Raw genomic sequence first — 19988 nt, 5'->3', positions numbered from 1 at the left:
TTATGAGAGACGCCGTAGTGGAGGGCTCCGGAAATTTCGACCACCTGGGGTTCTTTAACGTGCACCCAAATCTGAGCACACGGGCCTACAACATTTCCGCCTCCATCGGAAATGCAGCCGCCGCAGCCGGGAATCGAACCCGCGACCTGCGGGTCAGCAGCCGAGTACCTTAGCCACTAGACCACCGCGGCGGGGCAGAGCCCTCAGTTTTCCTTGCAGAAGAAGAATTTGAGTTTCCAGATAACTGGTAAGCTTCGCGATGAAAATTTTTCGCTGCTTCACGCGTTTAATGCTCTGTACGGTGAGGTGTGCAAGTTTCACATGGCTCAGACGGCCTTTCTTTTTTTTTACGCGTAAAATCATCATGCTGCCTGAGGGTGCCGTAAAAAATCCAAAATCACATTACACTTACTATACGACGTTGTTACCGCGGCCGATGCCAATTTCGAAAAAAAAAAAAACTCCCGGGAAACTGAGCACGGCACATTGCAATGCTGCCAGCGACTCAACGGAGCAGACAAAGATCAATGCTCTTCATGATAAACTTGGCACCCAAGCGATCGAGAGCCGAGCACGCGAAAAACACGATGGTTGTCACGACTGCCGCGACGAAGGTGCGTTTTACCGGTAACATAAATTGGCGCAGTCGCCTCACTGTTCATACCACTGAAAGGTGGCCGTTCGCCATCGACAGGCCTGGAGCGCTCGCATTGTCCTTGAGGGCCTGCTCGGTCTTCGAAAGGTTGTCGATCGGCCGCTCCCCTCAGGTGAGTTTCAGACCATGAAAATCCCGGTGGTGCCCTCGCGATCTCCGACGACAGTGCAGGTCTGGCCGACTAGGTTGGTCCTACGCCACATCCTGACGCCGGTCCCCGATGACGAGGACAGCGCAGCTCTGGCTGACTGGATTAGTCCTACGCCATCTCCTGTCGCCGACAAGAGCTATCGCCAGTGGTACCCTGTCCTCGGACTCCTGCGACCGTGTTCATCTTTCCTATCTTCTCTTTACTTCCATCGCTCCCTGTCCCTGCGCCACTCTCTCTATATATATATACCTGCTATTCCTATTCTTTTAATCCTATCCTTTCAGTCCTATCCTTTTAATTCCTCCCTACCCTCATCCCATGTAAGCTACTGTTGAGGTGTCGCACCAGATGCAGACAGCTACGGGACTCACTTTTCTCTTCTTTTCCCTTTTATAACCACGTAAAATGCAAAGCGAGACGACGACAACGCGTGCAGGGCTCGTGAGCGTGCTGAGAGAGCGCCAGCAATGTCCTGTCTGCTCCTAAGCTGGACCCCAACAAAGGCCGCCTGAAGAAAGCAGTTGTTCCACACGCAGCTGTCGTTTATTCTTACGGTCCATACGGGATGTAAGATGAACATTGTGGAAAGGCTAAGGTCTCTAGATGAAACAAGTTTCCTTGTTCGTCAAGGGACCTTAGGAAAGGCCAGCGTGCAGCGCCTAACAAGCGTTATACAGGGGGTTGCACTGGGGCGAGGTCATCGAAGTCGCCCGGCATTAGAAGATCGTCTGAGTGAGTGTGCGTCTGCTTTGACGCTTCCCGCATTGTTGAGACCGCGGTCGGAATTTCAAGTTAAGCTATTCTTCGCGAACTCGTGAACCACGCGAAAGACATCTGGAAAACAACGCCAGGCGTTCCACAGGGTCACTGGCCTCAAGGTATTTTTGAAAGGTAACTACGGCCTGACCGTGAGCTCTGCAGCGTACTCAGAGCAAGGCAGAAACTTCATTATTTAAAGGAGAAAAAATGGATGAATCTAGTCGTTGATGCTCACTAAGTATTACGCCTAGGCAGCGCTAGCCGCCGCCCGATCTAAAGGGTACAGCCATATCAATCTATCCCTGTCGTTACCACCATCACCCTCTTCGCTTCCCACCAGGGAAGCAACTTCTCAACGCCCTGCCGCGGTGGTGGCTAAGGTACTCGGATGTTGACCCGCAGGTTGCTGGATCGAACCCGGCAGCGGCGGCTGAATTTTCGATGGACGCGGAAATGCTGAGGCCCATGTGCTCAGATTTGGGTGCACGTTAAAGAAGCCCAGGTGGTCGAAATTTCCGGAGCCCTCCACTATACGGCGTCTCTCATAATCATATGGTGGTTTTGGGACGTCAGACCCCACATATCATCAGCCGCCACCTTTAGGTACCCAGCGCAGAGAACCTGTTTGTAACGTCACGTGCAAGTTATGTATACTAGACACGTGAGCTTGTAAAGTGAGTGTTATTTTCAGTGCATTTCCAAGCAGGAGAAATTGTGCTTTCACTGCATTTCCCAGCAGTACACCTGCTTGTCCCGCAAATGGGGGTTCGATTTTTACTCGTACCGGCAGTTTTAAATGCGAAGCATTTCTTAGCGAACTTCGGTGACCTTGAGCGTATCTATCTATCTATCTATCTATCTATCTATCTATCTATCTATCTATCTATCTATCTATCTATCTATCTATCTATCTATCTATCTATCTATCTATCTATCTATCTATCTATCTATCTATCTATCTATCTATTTTTAAATGCGAAGCATTTCTTAGCGAACTTCGGTGACTTTGAGCGTATCCATCTATCTATCTATCTATCTATCTATCTATCTATCTATCTATCTATCTATCTATCTATCTATCTATCTATCTATCTATCTATCTATCTAGCCGCTTACGTTTCGGTGCTCTCGTGGTCACCCCCTTAACTGGAAGCGAACCAAAATTAGCATGGAAGGGCAAGATGGTTTGCCGAATATCACGCGCTGGTCAGGACATGAATATTGTCGCAATCTCGTCACGTACATCGTCAAACACTTCCCACCAGACAGTGGCACATACCCATGGGCGGGTATGTGCCACTGGTATGCGGGTATGTGCCTCAGGTAATTGACACCAGTATCTAGTCACGAACGACGAGAATAAACATGGGCAATTTTAACGCGCGAGCATTAAGAAACACCTGACATCAGTAAGGTCAACCCGACGAATGCAAAGAATAAATGTCAGGGTCCCAGCTGGAATCGAACCCAAGCATTCTGCGTGGCAATGAAGCATTTTACCACAGAGCTTACCATTTTACCACAGAACAGATGGCTTACCATTTTACCACAGAACTTACATTTTACCACAGAACAGACGGTAACCTTCGTGAAACGCCTATAGTGGTTGCAGTGCTGCCTAGCCAATTTTGTGAGCATTACATATGTACTGCTTTGATACAGCCGTCACGTCGGGTTCACGTCAATTGTGGTTAGTTGCCATGCGCTGAAGTTGATCTATGTATACCAGTATCGAGGGCCAGCATCCTCGCGAGCATCAGCGCTTCGTATCAACTTCTGGTGTTGTTATATAATACGCATGTTCCAGTTGGCGTCCTTGCTCAAGTGCAAAGAACTGGTTATATAAACATCTACCACTCTTCAACATATGTCTGAACGTGCAACATTCGTGCATATATTTAGCATCATTCATGCTGTGTCACTGAATAAAAAAAGTACAACGGTCTCCTTCCCTCCGCATGCTTCGCACATGGCCGATTTCTAGGTACCTGGAATCTGCTGAACTTTTTTTATTATTTATATTATTTGTATTTTTTTAAGTGTGAATACACTTTATAAGCGACCCCAAACCATCCACCGCCGTCGGCGGCGTCCGCAGTCTTCTCTCTATCTTTAAAAGAAAGAGGCCTTGGCGGGCCGCAGCGCGACGCTCTACCGAATAATAAACCACGGACGCGACGCTGATATCGGTGTCAGTAACGCGCCTTATACCCCCTCCCCCTTCGCTCGCTCCGCCGCTCTCCTCGCTCGCTGCAGCTGCGCGCGCACCCCTCTCTCTCGCGCGCCCGCCTTCTCTCTCAGTCTCCCGTCGAGAGCGGGTCGTGAGGGGGAGTAAAGTTAAAATCCGTTGGCATTCGCCACTGAGTTAACGTAATCTCCCCCGTGTGATCAAACTGCGATTCCCAGGAACCATTACACCATAAAGGCACCATAGTGTGATTAATAAATATAATAGTGCGAATTAATAAATACCCCTCATAGCATCACCCCGTGTATTCGCACTTAACCATGTTCACCCTCGGGGAAATGCTTGGGAGTTTTTTCAAGTATTTGGACCGGAACCAGATGATTTTTCGCTCACAAACAACCACGCCATCGCCAGAGTTTACGCGATCAACGCTGTCACGTTAGAAAAAAAATTACCTCCCCCCAGCCTCTTTGTTGATTTCGATCTGTGCATTCGACTATCAACGAGCATCATGGGAGTTCCGCTTAAAGCGAGTAGTGAATGACGCATCCTGAAGCGCCGTTATCTATTCGTGAAAAAGAAAAAAGTGGGGGTAGGGGGTAGGGAGGGGATGACAAATAGATGATGGCTCATCGATAAGGGCGACAGTACAGCGAAGTCCGTGCCACCAACGTTAACACTAAAAGGGTCAATGGCAATCCAGGAATATTTCAGCCATCTCGGACCAAACAATTGGTGTGTGTGGGGGGGGGGGGGGGGTCGAATGGTCACGTTTGAACAACAATGAACACTGCCAATGACAACGAGAAGCGGTTTTCTTCTTTTCCCTCTCTTCTCAGCATTCCAACAAGTGTTCAACTGATATTGCTTTGCTATGGTTGTGAGCCACTTTTTCTCCTCTTTATTTTAAGCGGCCTAACCAAGGCATCTATATTTTGTTTCCTATCACCTTGAAAACCATTCCAAAACTTGCGATGACTCCTCTCAGCAAACACTTGTCTTATTAGTATTTCGCCCCCCGTGAGCTCAGATTTGGGTGCGCACATTAAAGAACCCTCGTGATCATATGGTGATTTTGGGACGTTAACCGCCACATATCAATCATTAGTATTTTGCCATGTGCATAGATTGAAAGTTGGTTGTATAACCGCGATAAGTGTAGAGAGAAGTGGTATTTGAACACTGAGACAAGGCTTCCTAATACCCGAAAAGATATCGCCAGTTTTGTTTTGCCACTGCCGTTCACGTTCCCCTACTAGCATGAAGTGTCCAGTACACATCAGGATGAAGAATGACCCAAGGGGTCGTTTCGCAAGATACAGAAAATCTGTATGTTTTCTAGCAAATTACCACCAAAAGATGGCTGTTCCTGGTATGACAATACGGCCACATGAAGAAGCATGGCGAGGCGTCTGACGATTGAAAACAATGGTCCATCAGAAAAGTAGCTATGAAGACTACAAATATCCGAATATCTTAGAGATTTTTTTTTTCTGCTGAGGGACTTGGGCTCTTACCAAGAACGCTAGGTCAGAGTAGCAGTTCAAGAAACCAGCCGTACCCAAAGCCCTTGCTTGCAGTATTCTTAAAACATTGATTGCCACATTTTTGCTTTCCCTTGGAGCTTTTGGCTTTCACCACCCCCCTGCACGCGCTAGCTCTTTGTATTGTTTTTTTTTTCCTTTAATAAACCTCTGCCGGGGTACGTCACAGCGTGACGTCACCGGCACACGTGCAAGGCGGTTGGCGAAACATTCCTACTGGTGCCGCAGCATGGTCGTGCGGTGTTTGTGGCCAGTTTTTTTTTTCTTTTTTAAACACTTAACATTCAGCTTACTGTGGCAAGATTAGACGTGGTATGCGCCAGAGAATATCTAGGTGTGTGGTAAACTGCGTGACTCTGTGCCGAGGAACAGCGGCATCGTCTTCGGAATGTGCAGCGTTGATTGCGTCGTGTAGTGTGCGTTGAAAGGCATCGAGGATGTTGGTTGACCTTGACGGACCGTGAAACTGAGTATATTGTGTGATGTGGGCAATTTGAATAACGACGCGTCTTGTTTGCGAAAACATTTTGTACTCTTGCCGGCCGGCGGCAGTAACCGTTTGTCGACGCAACTGGACGATTCAAAATTTTAGTCAAGGTAAAAATGCATTCGACGCGATGATCTGCTGGTGGGTACATTTCAGCACTTGCGCTGCGAAAAAAAAAAAAAGAGTTCGTTTCCAGACTGCAGAGTGATACCACGCATCAGTTGTGTAAGCTGCTTATACGCGGCGCCACGAGAAATACGCAAAACTCAATAAATGCATAACTAGCATTGTCATAGACCTCATACGTCTTAATGGAAACAGCCGAAACTCTTGTTTCTCATAAACTTGTAACCTTTACGGCTCGATCTTTATGAAGTGCCCATGTGCATTACGACTTTCGTGTCTGGTTTAAAAGAACAAAGTAAGTACGCAACACACGATGTAGGCATCAGACGCAGCGAGGTAACTGTGCCTTCCTCAAGTGTGTTGTATGAAGCTATGCTACCATGCCAATCGTTGATCACTACTGTGTAAGCCTTAACTAACTTACCTGTTGTATTGGTCCTCTCTTAAAAACTGCCTGTTGTATTGTCTTTCTTGATTTCATTTTGTAGTGCTTGTGTCAACAAGTGGAGTGTATTTCTTTACCCCACCCTGCAACGGCATTTGGCTAACAGTATAAATAAATAAATAAATAAATAAATAAATAAATAAATAAATAAATAGCGCAAGATGCGATCTATATAATTAGGTTATCGGATTTAAAATCGCATAAATCAACAGCGGGTTATGAGGAACGCCATGACTGGAATTTCGCGTTATTTTTCACAGGGGTTTGTTAACCTCAGCTTAACGCAGAACAAAATGTGTTTCTTGTTGTTTTTTTTTCTTTACATTAATCTCAGATCAGACCTTTTCGTAGTGAGTGAGAATCTAACCCCTGACCTCGCACACAGCAGCTCAAAAACACGCTGCCGCCAACGTCGTACCTCGTTTAAAACTAAAGTGCGCTTGTCACGACGGAAATTGAGTATGTTCACATCCATAGGTCCGTTCGATTCACCTGAACCGGTCGGAACCGGTTCACGGCTATGCACGCGAAGTTCAGAAATTGTGCAGCGTGAGTTCAGCGGTGCAGGCACAGCACGACACCCGAAACAAATGACGATGTGCCGACAAGGTGTTGGCCTTATTTCTTTTCGGTTAATTTACACCATTCAGCAAACACCGACCTATGGCGAAACGCACATACGGACAGTTTATGAGGCGCAAACATCTTGGTAAAACACACCGCATTTGTAGAGGCGGGTACGGCGCCTAAGCCACCTACGTCTAAGTGCTGCGTCGTCTGCTCAGCTGCACGCGCGCCTGCACCAAGCCGGCACCGTCAGCGAAGGAGGTGCAGGAAAATTGTGACCGGTGCTGCACCTCTTCTGCACCTTTCGAAACGAATGGCAGGGTTCCGCGGTCGTCAATGCTGCACTGCTGAAACGAATGGTAAGGTGCAGCACCTCGTGAACTGGTTCACGTGGTGCAGGCGAATCGAACGGACCTCATGTCATGCAAATATTTCTCAAAGCGCCAGTCACCGTGAATATGCAGAACGTTCGCTTTCGATGAAGATAAGATTTTTTTTTACTTATTTACTTTTTGTGGATGCCTTCGATGACGAGCTAATCGCCGCATGTTAACCGAACAGAATCGTGCTTTGTAGGAAGTGGCCCTACCCTTTAAAATGCTGCGAAGGAGTGTCGACACAGGCTAGACTGCTAGCAGAAAGACCCCATCGGTAGCACTTTCTTGCCAACCGGCGACAGCGGACCAGAGGGCGCGACGAAGCTTTTTGGGCCGCCTCAGCATTGTTGGCATACCGACCGCCAGGGATACCAAGAAAATGAAACTCGCTGAACACATTGAGACGCTGAAGTGTCAGTGCCCCTTTTCGCGCGTTTTCAAAGAACGATTCCTGGGTGCTTACATAATCAGCCGTGACTCCCCTGCTCACAACTGAAAAAGAAAATAACATGCACGGGCAAGTCCGGTTTTGCTGCGTCTACTCGCTAGGCTACGCATTTGAAGACTCGGTTTTGCTGCGCCTAGTCGCTAGGCTGTGTGTTCTGGCACTACCATCGAATCTCGTAAACTGCATTGACAGGGAGAAGATAGTGGGCGATGTGCTCGCAGACACTGCTTGCAAACAGGGAGGGGTGTATTGAAAATAAGTTACAGCGTTCGCCTTGCCGAAGGTGAGTCACAATGTCACCAGGCTGCCTCAACAGACATGTCTTCTTCGACTACGCTTGACCCTCTACCATGAGTGAAAACAGAAAAGAAAGAAAAAATAGGAAACTCCCAACGAGTGCCACGAGCAGCGTGACCGTCGCAAAGCAAATCAGCTTTTCTCTTCTCCTATCCACTGTTCTCCCGTTCCCCCTTTCCAGCAGGCGCTGCGCCGTGCTCCCTACCGGGCTGCAGAAATTAGACGCCTTCTTCTTCTTCTTCACCACCACCGCCACCAAATCGAGAAACGAGACAGTAGAGTGGACAAGTCCGAAGAGTCCACTAACGCGAAAGATCCCCCCCCCCCCCCTTGTGGTGTGTCTAGAACGCCAACCAGTTTAGTTCGCACTGCCGCCTGACGTCAAGTTGACGTCAACGATCTCTCAGTTCACCGCGGGACGACTCGAAGTGCACACCTAGAGAGCGATGTCTTGGCCAGCTCAAACGTACCAGCCTACTACGCCCGCACGTGCGAGCCCGATGGGGCCATTCCCACCCGAAGTGTGCACGGTTATATTCCATCACCTCGACGTGGAGTCTCTCTTGAACATGGCCTTGGCAGCGCCACACTTGAAGCGCTTCGCGTTCATCCCGTCGATTCTTCGGCGTGTGACGTTCAATCCCGAAACAGACCTGCAAGGGGTGGAAAGGTTTCTGCAGGCATCACGCGAGCAGATCGTCGCCGACAACGAGGCAGAAGACCTGCCACTCGCTTCGGAGGCTCAAGAGTTGCACTTCACGAATTGTCTCGCCCTGTGCTCTGACGTGATCCTCGGATGCGCCCGACGCTGCGAACACCTCCGAGATCTGTGCGTGTTGAACTGCGTCGTGGAACCCGCCGACCTCTTCGTGCTTCTGTCCCTCAGGCTCACTTGCGTCAGAAATCTGGAATGGTCACTCCACGACGAGAAGTGCTACCGGTCGGCGCTGAGCGAGGACGACGCTTCAGTGATCCGTGACTTGCCCGCCTCCGAGAGACCCGGTGTTGTCGCAATGTACGTCGAAATGGTCGCGACTGACAAGACAGAATGCCTCTTGCAGCGGTTCCTGCTTCGCTGCCGTACGTTGCTTTTTCTGCATTTGCACGCAATCCTCAAGAGCTGCTCTAATGTGTCGAGCACAGAAATATGTTCAAGAGTGCTTAACTTGAGGAAACCTGCCTTACACAAGATTGCGCGAGTCGTGCTGGATCTGGTCGCGTTAAGGTACACTTGCGAAGTGCACCTATTTCCGGAAGTGATGTCCTCGATGAATGGCCAGCACGAGTCGTCTCTGGCGGTCGTCCGCGGAAACGTACAGCTCGCAAACACGGAGTGGCGGTTGAAACCTACCTCCGCTCTCAGCAGAATAGGGTTGGCCGACATGCCAGCGCGGAACTTCGAGCAAGTTATCGTCTCCTTGCAGGCCGATTCCCGAGCTCTGTCTCACTTCGAGGAAGCCGCAGCCAGTTCGGAGCACTGGAGTAACGTCACACGTCTGGCGCTGCGATTGAACGGGTCGACGGGGACGGAGTGCTCCCCTCCTCCTAACGCGCACAACGGCTACGAGGGCCCGATGCGGCACTTCTTCGAGAAGTGCGTCTCCCAAATCACCGAACTGAACCTGGCCGCGTTTCACTTCGACGTCGATTTCGGCCCCTCCGTCATCGTGGCGTCGACGCTGACCAAGCTGCGCGCGCTGGCACTTGCGCCTTGCGGGGCTAACCACACGAACACCCTGGAGACCCTGGCAGACGGCTGCACCTTGCTGGAACATCTGGACATCACACCCAGCGCCTTCGAACGCCCTACCACTTCGTCGTGCAAGACGTGCCTACTTACACTGCCTTTCACCGAACAGAGCTTCGGTCTGCTCCAGAAGAAAACCCGGCTGCGCCGACTGACTATCGACCCCATGGCCAGCATCATGACCCCGACGTTCCTGCTCGGCTGCCGAGTTGAGCAACTTCGCCTCAGTCTGGACAGCTTCAAAAACGAACAGCTCGCACAAAACCCGAAAGCCATCTGCAAGCTCCTTTCTGCTAACCCTCGACTGTCGTCTCTGACGTTCGTCGCTCTCAATTTGAAGCTGTCATCGGGCTTCGCATATGCTATGTCCCAATTACGTTGCTTGCGCCACCTCTGCGTGCTCTCAACGACGTCTCACAAGGACGCTACGGTGAAGGTGTTTTTCTCCGTTCTGGAAGACAGACTACCGGGGCTTCGGTCGGCTCACGTCCATTACGCTTGCGCGCGGAACAATGTGCGCACGAGCACATGGATGCGCCAGTGGCGGCCCGATAAGGACGGCGAGCCTCGCGAGGGAACATCGCGAACGGTGAGAGGCGTGTACCTGTACGACCGCCCTTGCTTGGGTCAACTGTGCTGCGTAGACTCGTTCATCGGACTCGTCCGGCCCAGAAACCGTTACTAAGAAGAGTGCCATGTGTGCAGGGGTGCACTGAAGTGTAAAGTGTAAATATACGCGATCATTCAACCATATGCTGCGGAACCAATATAGACGCAGTTTTTCTTATGACCTCTTTGGTTCAGACGATGTTTGACACGCCGCTATCGATCTTCCTCTCGAGCGTATCGTTGCGCATACTCTTGCACTACTTTTGCGCTACTTTTGAACATTATTGCATTGCTTTTTACAGCATATCTACGATATAAATAGTTACAATAAACCTCTTCACAAGTGTAATGAAAAGACAGGAATAAATGTATAATTTGAGTCAGCACGTCTTCCCTTTGTCTTTGGTTTTAAATTCAGGCAGCGGCTCTGTCCCCGTTGTCACAGTCAGCTTGTTTCCTGATTCGATAAGTGGCCTCGTAACAGTCTCATTGTCCACGAACCTTGCACCGTTCCACATCCTCGAAAATCTTGCCCCGATTCGCCTCACCAAACAGTTTCTCCTTTGCGTATCGCCTTGCCAACCTCGCAAAACGTCCCCTAAACACGACACGGCCATTGACAAAGTCTACATGCAGGACATTCTATTTTACCTAAGACATATGCTCGCCACCATCTTGCACTGTCATGTCGATGTTTTCTTGTCTTTCATATTGCAATGTGAATTATTGAGGCCATGAAACATACCATGCACCCACTCAACTGAACTGTTTGCCCACGTGTGCGTCTGCCGCAAATCCGTTCGTATAGTTGTGAAAAATGCAAACCACAAAGGTTAAGAGCCCAGCACGGCGGCACTGAAACCCCTCCGGAGATCAGTTTTCGAGCGTTATTCGATCACTAATCATCAATTGTAGTTACAGCGCACGATTCGCTGCCACGCAGGTCAGTCGAGGGCCTCCCGCCATGAGCACCAAAATGGTCAGCGTGCGCTCGAAAATATAAATGAACGCGTGGTTTTTGATGAAAAGGAAAAGGCGCCTAATCCCTGAGGGGATGGTAGAGGGGAATGAAGAGAGGGTAAGGGAGAGCTTGGATTCTAGAGATCACGGCCGAGCTAGACTGCACCTGCGCGCAACGCCAACACCACCTAAATAGTCTAGGCGGTGTTGGTCTGGCCCGGCCGAGTCGAAAACACGAGATGTGAGTGCTTACCACGCGAACCAGGAGGTCAGTAACACTTGCCCCTTTTCGTAGGCCACCGTCACTCTTTTTGCATTGTAACTCTAGCCCCTCCCTCCTACCCGGATCATATGCTCATTTGCTTGGGAGATTCTGAGAGGACAAAAACCATCCTCTGGTTTCCTCAGACAGCACAAGTTGCTGACCGCAAACATGTGACAAACATAGAAAGACAAACAGAGATGTCACTATGGTGACTAGAATGTCACTGCTTACGAGGAGCGTGGTCATCACGCAGAGGCTCCGGATCAGTGTTGCCAAGTTAGAGAAGAAAAAAATATCAGAAAGGCAGGGAGGTTAACTAGACCAAGTCCAGTTCGCTACATACCCTACTCGGGGGAGAGGGGAATGATGGAGAAAAAGACAGGAGGCGATACACATTGCACATAGAGGATATATATTTTTTTTTTAACAGATGAAATCGTTGCATTGGGGGAGGCGGGATTCCTGGTGGTTTTCAAGACTTGTTAGCTTTTTGTTTTTTCGGCTGTTTTTTCCTGCCGATCTGAGGACACGGGAGTAGAGCAATTTTCACCAAGATTCAAGGAACGGCAATGGACTCCAAATGAATGAAATGCAAGAAAACACTCCGACAACGAAAAAATAATTTCGTAGAAAGTCCTTGAGGAATCGACCATGCAACCTACCCAGAAATAAGTATTTCGATCTGCGCCAGCGAAAGCCAACAACAAGATTTAATTAAAAAGACAGCGATTTCAAACAAACCAACGTATGCCAGAAACTATACAAGTTGTCTTTTCACCCACTTTTCTTTCGTCACATTCCCATTACAATAGGGTCTAATAACTTTCCCTACACTTTCTTTGGCATTATTGTCTGTTAGATCTCATTAATATTGTGTCAAAACACGGAAAAAGGAGCCCTTAAGTATAATACACTTCTTTCCCTTATTCATTAACGAGGGTTTCGTACTGGCATACTTGGTGCCGCTAGGTTGTATACGAGGGACTATTGGTCAGCTGCGAGCTCGTAATCAGTTCACGTGCTACGTGACGTCAAACAGGCTCATGAAGAGTGTGCCACACTCTTTATGAGCCTGTTTCTCGCCGCCATGGCTACAGGTGGCACTGACCGACACTTCCACGTTTAAATTCACATATATCCTTAATAAAGTGGCTGGGGGGGATAGCCACCATGGTATCTCAGTGGTAGAGCATCGAACGCGTTATTCGAAGGTCGCAGGTTTGGTTCCTGCTCACGGCAAGTTATCTTTTCACCCACTTTTCTTTCTTCACATTCACATTACAATTGGGTCTAATAACTTCCCCTATACAATCCTTGGCATTGTTGTCTGTTAGATCTCGTTATTATTGTGTCAAAACACGGAAAGACGAGCCCTTAAGTATACACCTCTTTTCCTCACACACACACACACACACACACACACACACACACACACACACACACACACACACACACACACACACATATATATATATATATATATATATATATATATATATATATATATATATATATATATATATATATATATATATATATATATATATATATTGACGGCAGGAACAAGCTCACTGGATATGTCCCATTTCAGCTAGATAAGCTGGATCAGTCAAAGAGCCCGGTAATATTTGTTAATTCAACCGCAAAAGTGTTGCTAGGTTATGAACGAACTCGCACTACTTGTATTTGTTAATCATTTTGTTATCAGTTTTGTTATCAACCCGTTCCACTACGTTCAGCGCAAACCACGCCTATGATGTTCGAGAAGCTCCGAACATCGCTTTTTTTAAGATTACGCCCACTTCGGGAACGTCACACACCTACGTCGTCACCGCTAGCAATAACGCTAGAACATTTGACGGCAAGGGTATAAATGCCGACACGATTCGCCGCTTGTCAAGTGGACAGCCGACGCTCAGGTCACCGATATCAATGCCAGTGTCCTACTGTAATCTCAATTTCCTTTTACGTGGCCACAAGTAGGGCTGAATAAACGGTTTAATCTTCGACCAACTGTCTACTTCCATTGTCGTTTTCACGACTCCGTGACAAAATTGGAGTGTGCATTTATTTCCTTCTATTAGTATGGCTATCTAGATGCCTGTGAATTTTCTATATCGTTGAAATTCTGCCCTTCGGCATTAAAAATCTGCCCTTCGTGCAAAAAGTCAAGTAATGAGCGATGGTGAAGTCCACGAATCCAGCGGCTGGGACCGAGTGCGCATTTTAATCGTCGCTTCCTTCGTGGGATTGTACCAAAATTGGCATTGTATAACATGAGCACATGGCGAACACAAGTGGCAGGTCATAACGTGAACATCGTAACATACATTGATTGATATTTGGGGTTTAACGTCCCAAAACTACCACATGATCATGAGAGACGCCGTAGTGGAGGGCTCCGGAAATTTCGACCACCTGTGGTTCTTTAACGTGCACCCAAATCTGAGCACATGGGCCTACAACATTTCCGCCTGCATCGGAAATGCAGCCGCCGCAGCCGAGATACAATCCCGCGACCTGCGGGTCAGCAGCCGAGAACCTTAGCCACTAAACCACCACGGCGGGGCGATAAAAAAAATTCTGGCTACGCACCTTGGATGAGGCGCATGATGTCTATTGGAAAATAGTGAAGAAGTGACCAATAGCGGCCTCTGCGGAAACGCAGGCGACCGGAAATTTGGCCTTCAAGCCTAGGGCGGCTTAAGCTGACTACTGTCTTCACAGGCAGACGTGGCTAACTGGGCCGAAACGGTCGTGGCAAGCTTTTGGCCACCATACTTCGAACCACGGGCAAATTTACCGACGTTGTTATGCCGTCAATAAAGTTGTCTCTCTCTCTCTCTCTCTCTATCCGTGCGAAACTCGTATGTTTCTTTTTCTTGCGTTAGGACGTCAATCAACCAGCCGACGTTCTGAACGCAGACCAGTCCCAACTGCCTGCCAATGTTGCCTGATATTATTACATCACGACTTAATGAACTAGGTGGTTCTTCCCATTGACCAATCCAGGGTGCCGGCTTTCCGGGCACATCTATTTGACATGTGTATACTTGCAGGTCACCATTCACGTGTGCCATGCACTCCGCGATTCTGTTCAGAGAAAGTAGATTGTTTAAGTAGGAGCTCTTGGGCACGTTCCACTGACTCGGGTGATCTTGTAAAATGACGAGAAGGCGCAGGACGAGGAGGTGCACAGTAGTAAACCTTATTAAGGCAGCTGACGGTCTCCTAAGTGGCGAGGGCTATCAGGCCATGCCTGGTCGCCACCTCGTCAGCGCGTTTGATGGCCCGGATCTGGGTGTCTAGGCTAGTTGGGAGGGAGTAGGCACACAGTCGCGGGCGTAATATCAGCGTCAAATGAAACACGAACAGCGGCAAGCCTTCGCGATGGTATAGTGCGTGACGTTCAGCTATCACCGAGGAAAGGCCCACGTACTTGCGCAGAGTTGCCGAACAGTATGCGCGCGCCTGGCAACGTTGATAACTGGACGGCACGCACTACACTGTCGACAATTCTTGCTGCTGTTCTGCTTCCTTTGACGCTGATAGTACATGACGCGTAGCTCGGGCCTTTTCGAAGTGCTCAACGAGCGACTTACCCCCCGTATTCAGAAACGCTCCTGGACTCGAATTACATCCTTCACTTGACTGAGTTGAGCACTGCGCCGCTGCTCGACTGAAATTGACGCTGCGCTTCTTAAGAATCGCTGCAGAATATTGCCGATATGCAGTGACTTGTTCTGCCAAGAGACGGCGCTCCCATCGACTTTTTCAAGTCGAGGAGAGTTCTTCAGTGAAGGAGCGTTTGTGAATACGGTGGTGAAAATTACGTAGCGTGGACTCGTATATAGTACTTGATGTGGTGTAAGGACCACTCTATCCTGGTTGAAGTGAGTCGGCTTTACATGACAGCGAGCCGAAGAGCTCGACGGGTTCCACAATGCAGTTGGCGCAGTATACCGCTCCCGAAGATTCTGACACTTCGCGGCGCAGTCGAGCATGACGGGAGATGATGGCCGCATGTGCCGAGGCAGCGTGAGTAAGGCGCGCCTTGCCGGAGACATCGAAGACACCCAATGCCCCGCTTATTGAACTTCTTGTTTTCGCTTAATGCGCGGTGCATATCTGTTTCTTGAACCAAGTAAGGTGCAAGGCGCTCCTTTGCCTTTTCTAACCGCGCGCTAGAAGGGACATGCCAGTGTTGCTACTCCAGCGTTTCAATCTGTGCAGTGAGAGAATCGGCGGAAACTGCCGCCTTTTTACAATGCGGAATAACCAGATAAGCATCGAGCATAACACGCGCAAATGAAAGGCGAGCTGCTGGTGCAAGCTAAAAGATTATCAACTTTTCACGCGAAGATAATCCCGCGACGGGCCGTCATTCAAGGTTGGTGACTTAGATAAGCGTAGGCCAATAAGAACGACAGTTATAACGCGATCGTCATGTCATACCAACTAGCCCAAACTGCCACACCAATAAGAACGTCCCCAATCCGTGAAGTCTCCACTCGGCCGCGGTATTATCCAGATCCACCGGAACGCTGGTTTGGCGGAAGGTCGTTTCGCAGTCTCGTACTCGCGTCAGACCTCATTGGACCTCAACAGAGAGTTGAAGATAGTTGTATAATGCATTGCATAATGCAATGTGTAATGTTGTATAATGCAATGTATAATGCGGAAACCTATAGTTGTATAATGCATTGCATATATGGAACGTGACAATACTTCTAGCTGCACATCACTGATAATTCTTTACAGCAACGTCTTAAGTAGTCACTCATGGTGCATTTCGTATTATTGGCATTGTTTTTTTTTGCTCACTTCATTGTGAAACAACCAGCTCGAATTAACTGCCCTGGCGATATTGTTACACTCTTTTTCTCAAGCTTTGTTATCACCCCCTTCACCCGTGTAAATGCTGTCTTGCATGCGCAAACCGCGCCGATTGATTGAAAAACCATCGAGATAATCTTCGCATCCCCCGATTCGATTACGCGCACAACGCGAACATAACTGATTATTCTGGAAGTTACGTGGCCACTGGCGATAACACTGGATTATTCGACGGCACATTTATATATAAATGCCGACGAGTGTCACCACTCACAACATTATCGACGGCCGACTCTCTGTTCGCCGTTACCAGTGCCACTGTGTATTGCTTTATTCCGGCATTCAGTTTCCCGGCCACAAGTTTGTCCAAATAAAAAAGTTTCTTGAAACGCCGACCATTGCCTTCGTCACCATCTCGACCACGTGACAATATCACGGGTCCATAGTTTACGGCTCGCACATGCACGTTCGACCAGCGCAGTCGGCGACAAAGTTTGTCACCGTGTTCCATGAAACTCAACACGAGCCACGCTTAAGGTAAATGCGATCACTCACTTTCGGAAGTGTAAGCTTGGCCTCCGTAGCGCAGCCGAGTTAGCGGAAGCTTGCGACACGCTATACTCTGACGTTCGGGTAGCGACCACGAAACAAACAGACCCACCCTGTCTTCCGAACGTGGCGCCGCCACGACACCACTTATAGCATAGCAGCAAGATCGTCTTCACAGTGCTGAGGAACGACGTCCTCTACGCCTTACACAACTCGAACGAAAAAAGTCGAAGAACGTAGGCAATTATTGCGCAGCGTCTACTTGCCAACAGTACGAAAGAGCGCGCAAAACGCGCATCTCGCGAAGGCGCGCAAGGACGAGACGAGCCGAGATTTCGCATGGCTGCTGCAGTCAAACGAAGACGGAGGTCAGTCCGGTAGAGTAGCTGCTGCGCTTCGCCGCCAGTTGGTGACGCTCCATACATGGCTTGCGATATTGCGCGTCGGTAGAAAAAGCTCGCCTGCGTGCAGTCACGGAAGCCATGCCACATCGGTATTTATTCGTTGCTGGGGTGCAGCGCGCACATATCCGCAAATGTGGCCACACTTTCACAGCGCTGTTATTTGAAGGGACATTAAGAGGGAATGTCGAACTGGTTTAGGCGGATAAATTACGCTCTGAAAACTAGACTAGTTATTTTAACCCCCGCATGTTTATAAACAAAAAATGTCACAGCTTTGCCGTGTAAAGGCGCAGCAATGAACGCCATAGCAACAAACCAGAACGTCGCACGAAACCACGCACGAAGCGTACTCACAGGTTCACATGAACGCGAACAAGGGTCTCACTTGTTACTTCGCTGTGTATGAAAAGCGCGCCCTTTTCGCAAACGGAGACTGTGCGGCGAGCGCAGTGACCTTTTGGGCCCGGTAACTACAACGCAATCGTTCCGGTGAAAGCCCAAGGCGTTCGATTCTCCCCACCGCGAGTAAAGCGCACACACGCACCGAGCATCTGCACCACCCCCCCCCCCCCCCCCGCGGGGCAAAAGTGTAGATTAGCTTGCCCTTGGCACGTTGCAAGACCTGCGCCTTCGCGGATCAGTGGCTAACGACGCGCGCTCCTAATATAGAGGTCGCAAAGTATTTTTTTCTGCATTCTTTCGTTCTTCTTGTTGCTTTTCTCTCTCTCTCTCTATCTCTCTCACTATATATATATGGGTTATGAGAGCTGCGACAGACGCCGGCAGTCGCGGAAAATCAGTCGAGAGTGTCCATCTCATCGCTGTATTAGCAAATCAATGGCCGAGATCAGTGGCTGTGTTTCAGCGCAGACCGCTATTCCGCTGCGTTTCCACTAATCCACTGGCAGAGCGGGGGGATCGCTGAATGCACAGATAAGCGGGCGTATGCAGATGCTGCCCTTCCAAGGTACACCGGTCACATGCGTATCTCTACATGCCGTTTTGCGATATTTCAGCCGCACTGAGACGCCTGTACACCTCACATATTTCGAAGTTTAGTAAATAACAGGGATTGAAGCGGAAAGCCCATACTATATCGTTCATATTTGTTTTTTGTTGTTGTTGTTTCAGTGGCTTGATTGATTGATATGTGGTGTTTAACGTTCCAAAACCACTATATGATTATGAGAGACGCCGTAGTGGAGGGCTCCAGAAATTTTGAACACCTGTGGTTCTTTAACGTGCACCCAAATCTGAGTACACGGGCCTACAACATTTACGTCTCCATCGGAAACGCAGCCGCCGCAGCAGGGATTCAATCCCGCGACCTGCGGGTCAGCAGCCGAGTACCTTAGCCACTAGACCACCGCGGCGGGGCTGTTTCAGTGGCTTGCAAGTGTGGATGTCGCAAGGCGTCGTTGACAAGGTGGGGCATTTCACTTCCGTAGCGATTATCATCATCCCGGCCCTGTGCTAGCAAACGTGCTTATCGCAGCTACAAACACTTGCCAGAAGACATATGTTTCCATGAGTATAGGTAAATTGAAGCGCACAGAAACATTCTCTCAGTTAGAGCAATTGCGAAAGTTGACCAAACGAATAAAAACAACTAACACGCACTATGTGGATGTGGTGCGTACGTATGCGTGTCATGTATCTGCTTGTAAACAAACAATAATGAAGCTTAGCTTATCTGTTTCCTTACTCTTCTGCCGCATCAGTCTTTACTCGCACACATTGAACACGTGTTTTATTGAGCACATTCTTTTTTTTTAATTTTTAATTATAATAAAAAATTGGTTGCGAATGGCTATGCAGATCTAGAGAAATCGTGCATTGACAACGCGGATCAAAAAGGAAAAATCATAATAAGGCTATTACACAAGCAACACTCACTGCGATAATTTCTTCCGTTGCGGAAAGTGATAGCAATGGCTTCACACTCCAGGAGGAGCCGTGATTTGCATCTTATCTTGCTTGTTATCTGCAGAAAGAATCCCGCAATACCCAACAGTCACCTTATGGTCACTAAGGCAGCCCTCTTATCATTCTTTTCCGAGATCTTTAACTTCAGCCAACCCACTGAGTCTCTATCCCGCTGGCGCGACTTTGAGATAATTTCGTGACACTCTGCCATACAAGAAGTTTCAGAGTGCCTTACAAAACTACGCTGCCTTATAAAAAGTTCAACAGATAAAGCTCTTTCCCCCGGGCTTCAGCTGTTGACCCGAAAAACCCAAGTCCGCTTCTCGTCACATTGATCAGGCGGAAATCTCGCATGCTGCCACTGTCGAGCCCTTCACAAGTGCTAACAGCAAGCGAGAAGAACCATCGAGAGTCCTGTATGAGATTGCCTTGGTTTGGGGTGCGAGATGTGCTCGTGTCAAAACAACATCAGCCACCCCCCGGAACTCCCCGTACAATCTTGACCCCTCAAAGCGACTTTTTATCGTCAAGAATGCGATCTGTGACATTCATTCACGATCACGTGCTTGTAAGGACTTTTTCTCTTGTGTCTCGCCAGAAGAAGTGGCACACTGGTAAGCGATGTGGTCCCAGCCTACACCCGCAACG

The 19988-nt window shown here is 48.8% G+C and overlaps 1 protein-coding gene across 1 annotated transcript in view; it reads right to left on the bottom strand.

Annotated features, from left to right (window-relative positions):
* The window catches only part of LOC119166967 (sulfotransferase 1B1), a 157572-nt gene extending 140378 nt beyond the window's left edge, over nt 1-17194 (bottom strand). Inside the window, exon 1 of the mRNA XM_075867305.1 lies at nt 17017-17194. The gene's annotated coding sequence lies outside the window, so the exon portion shown is untranslated. The remainder of the gene's footprint in view (nt 1-17016) is intronic.
* Between the last annotated feature and the right edge of the window lie 2794 nt (nt 17195-19988).

Source organism: Rhipicephalus microplus, chromosome 6 (assembly GCF_043290135.1).
Source record: "Rhipicephalus microplus isolate Deutch F79 chromosome 6, USDA_Rmic, whole genome shotgun sequence".
NCBI lineage: Eukaryota > Metazoa > Arthropoda > Arachnida > Ixodida > Ixodidae > Rhipicephalus > Rhipicephalus microplus.
The sequence above is the reverse complement of the archived record's forward strand: the minus strand, read 5'-3'. Positions and strand labels throughout refer to the sequence as shown.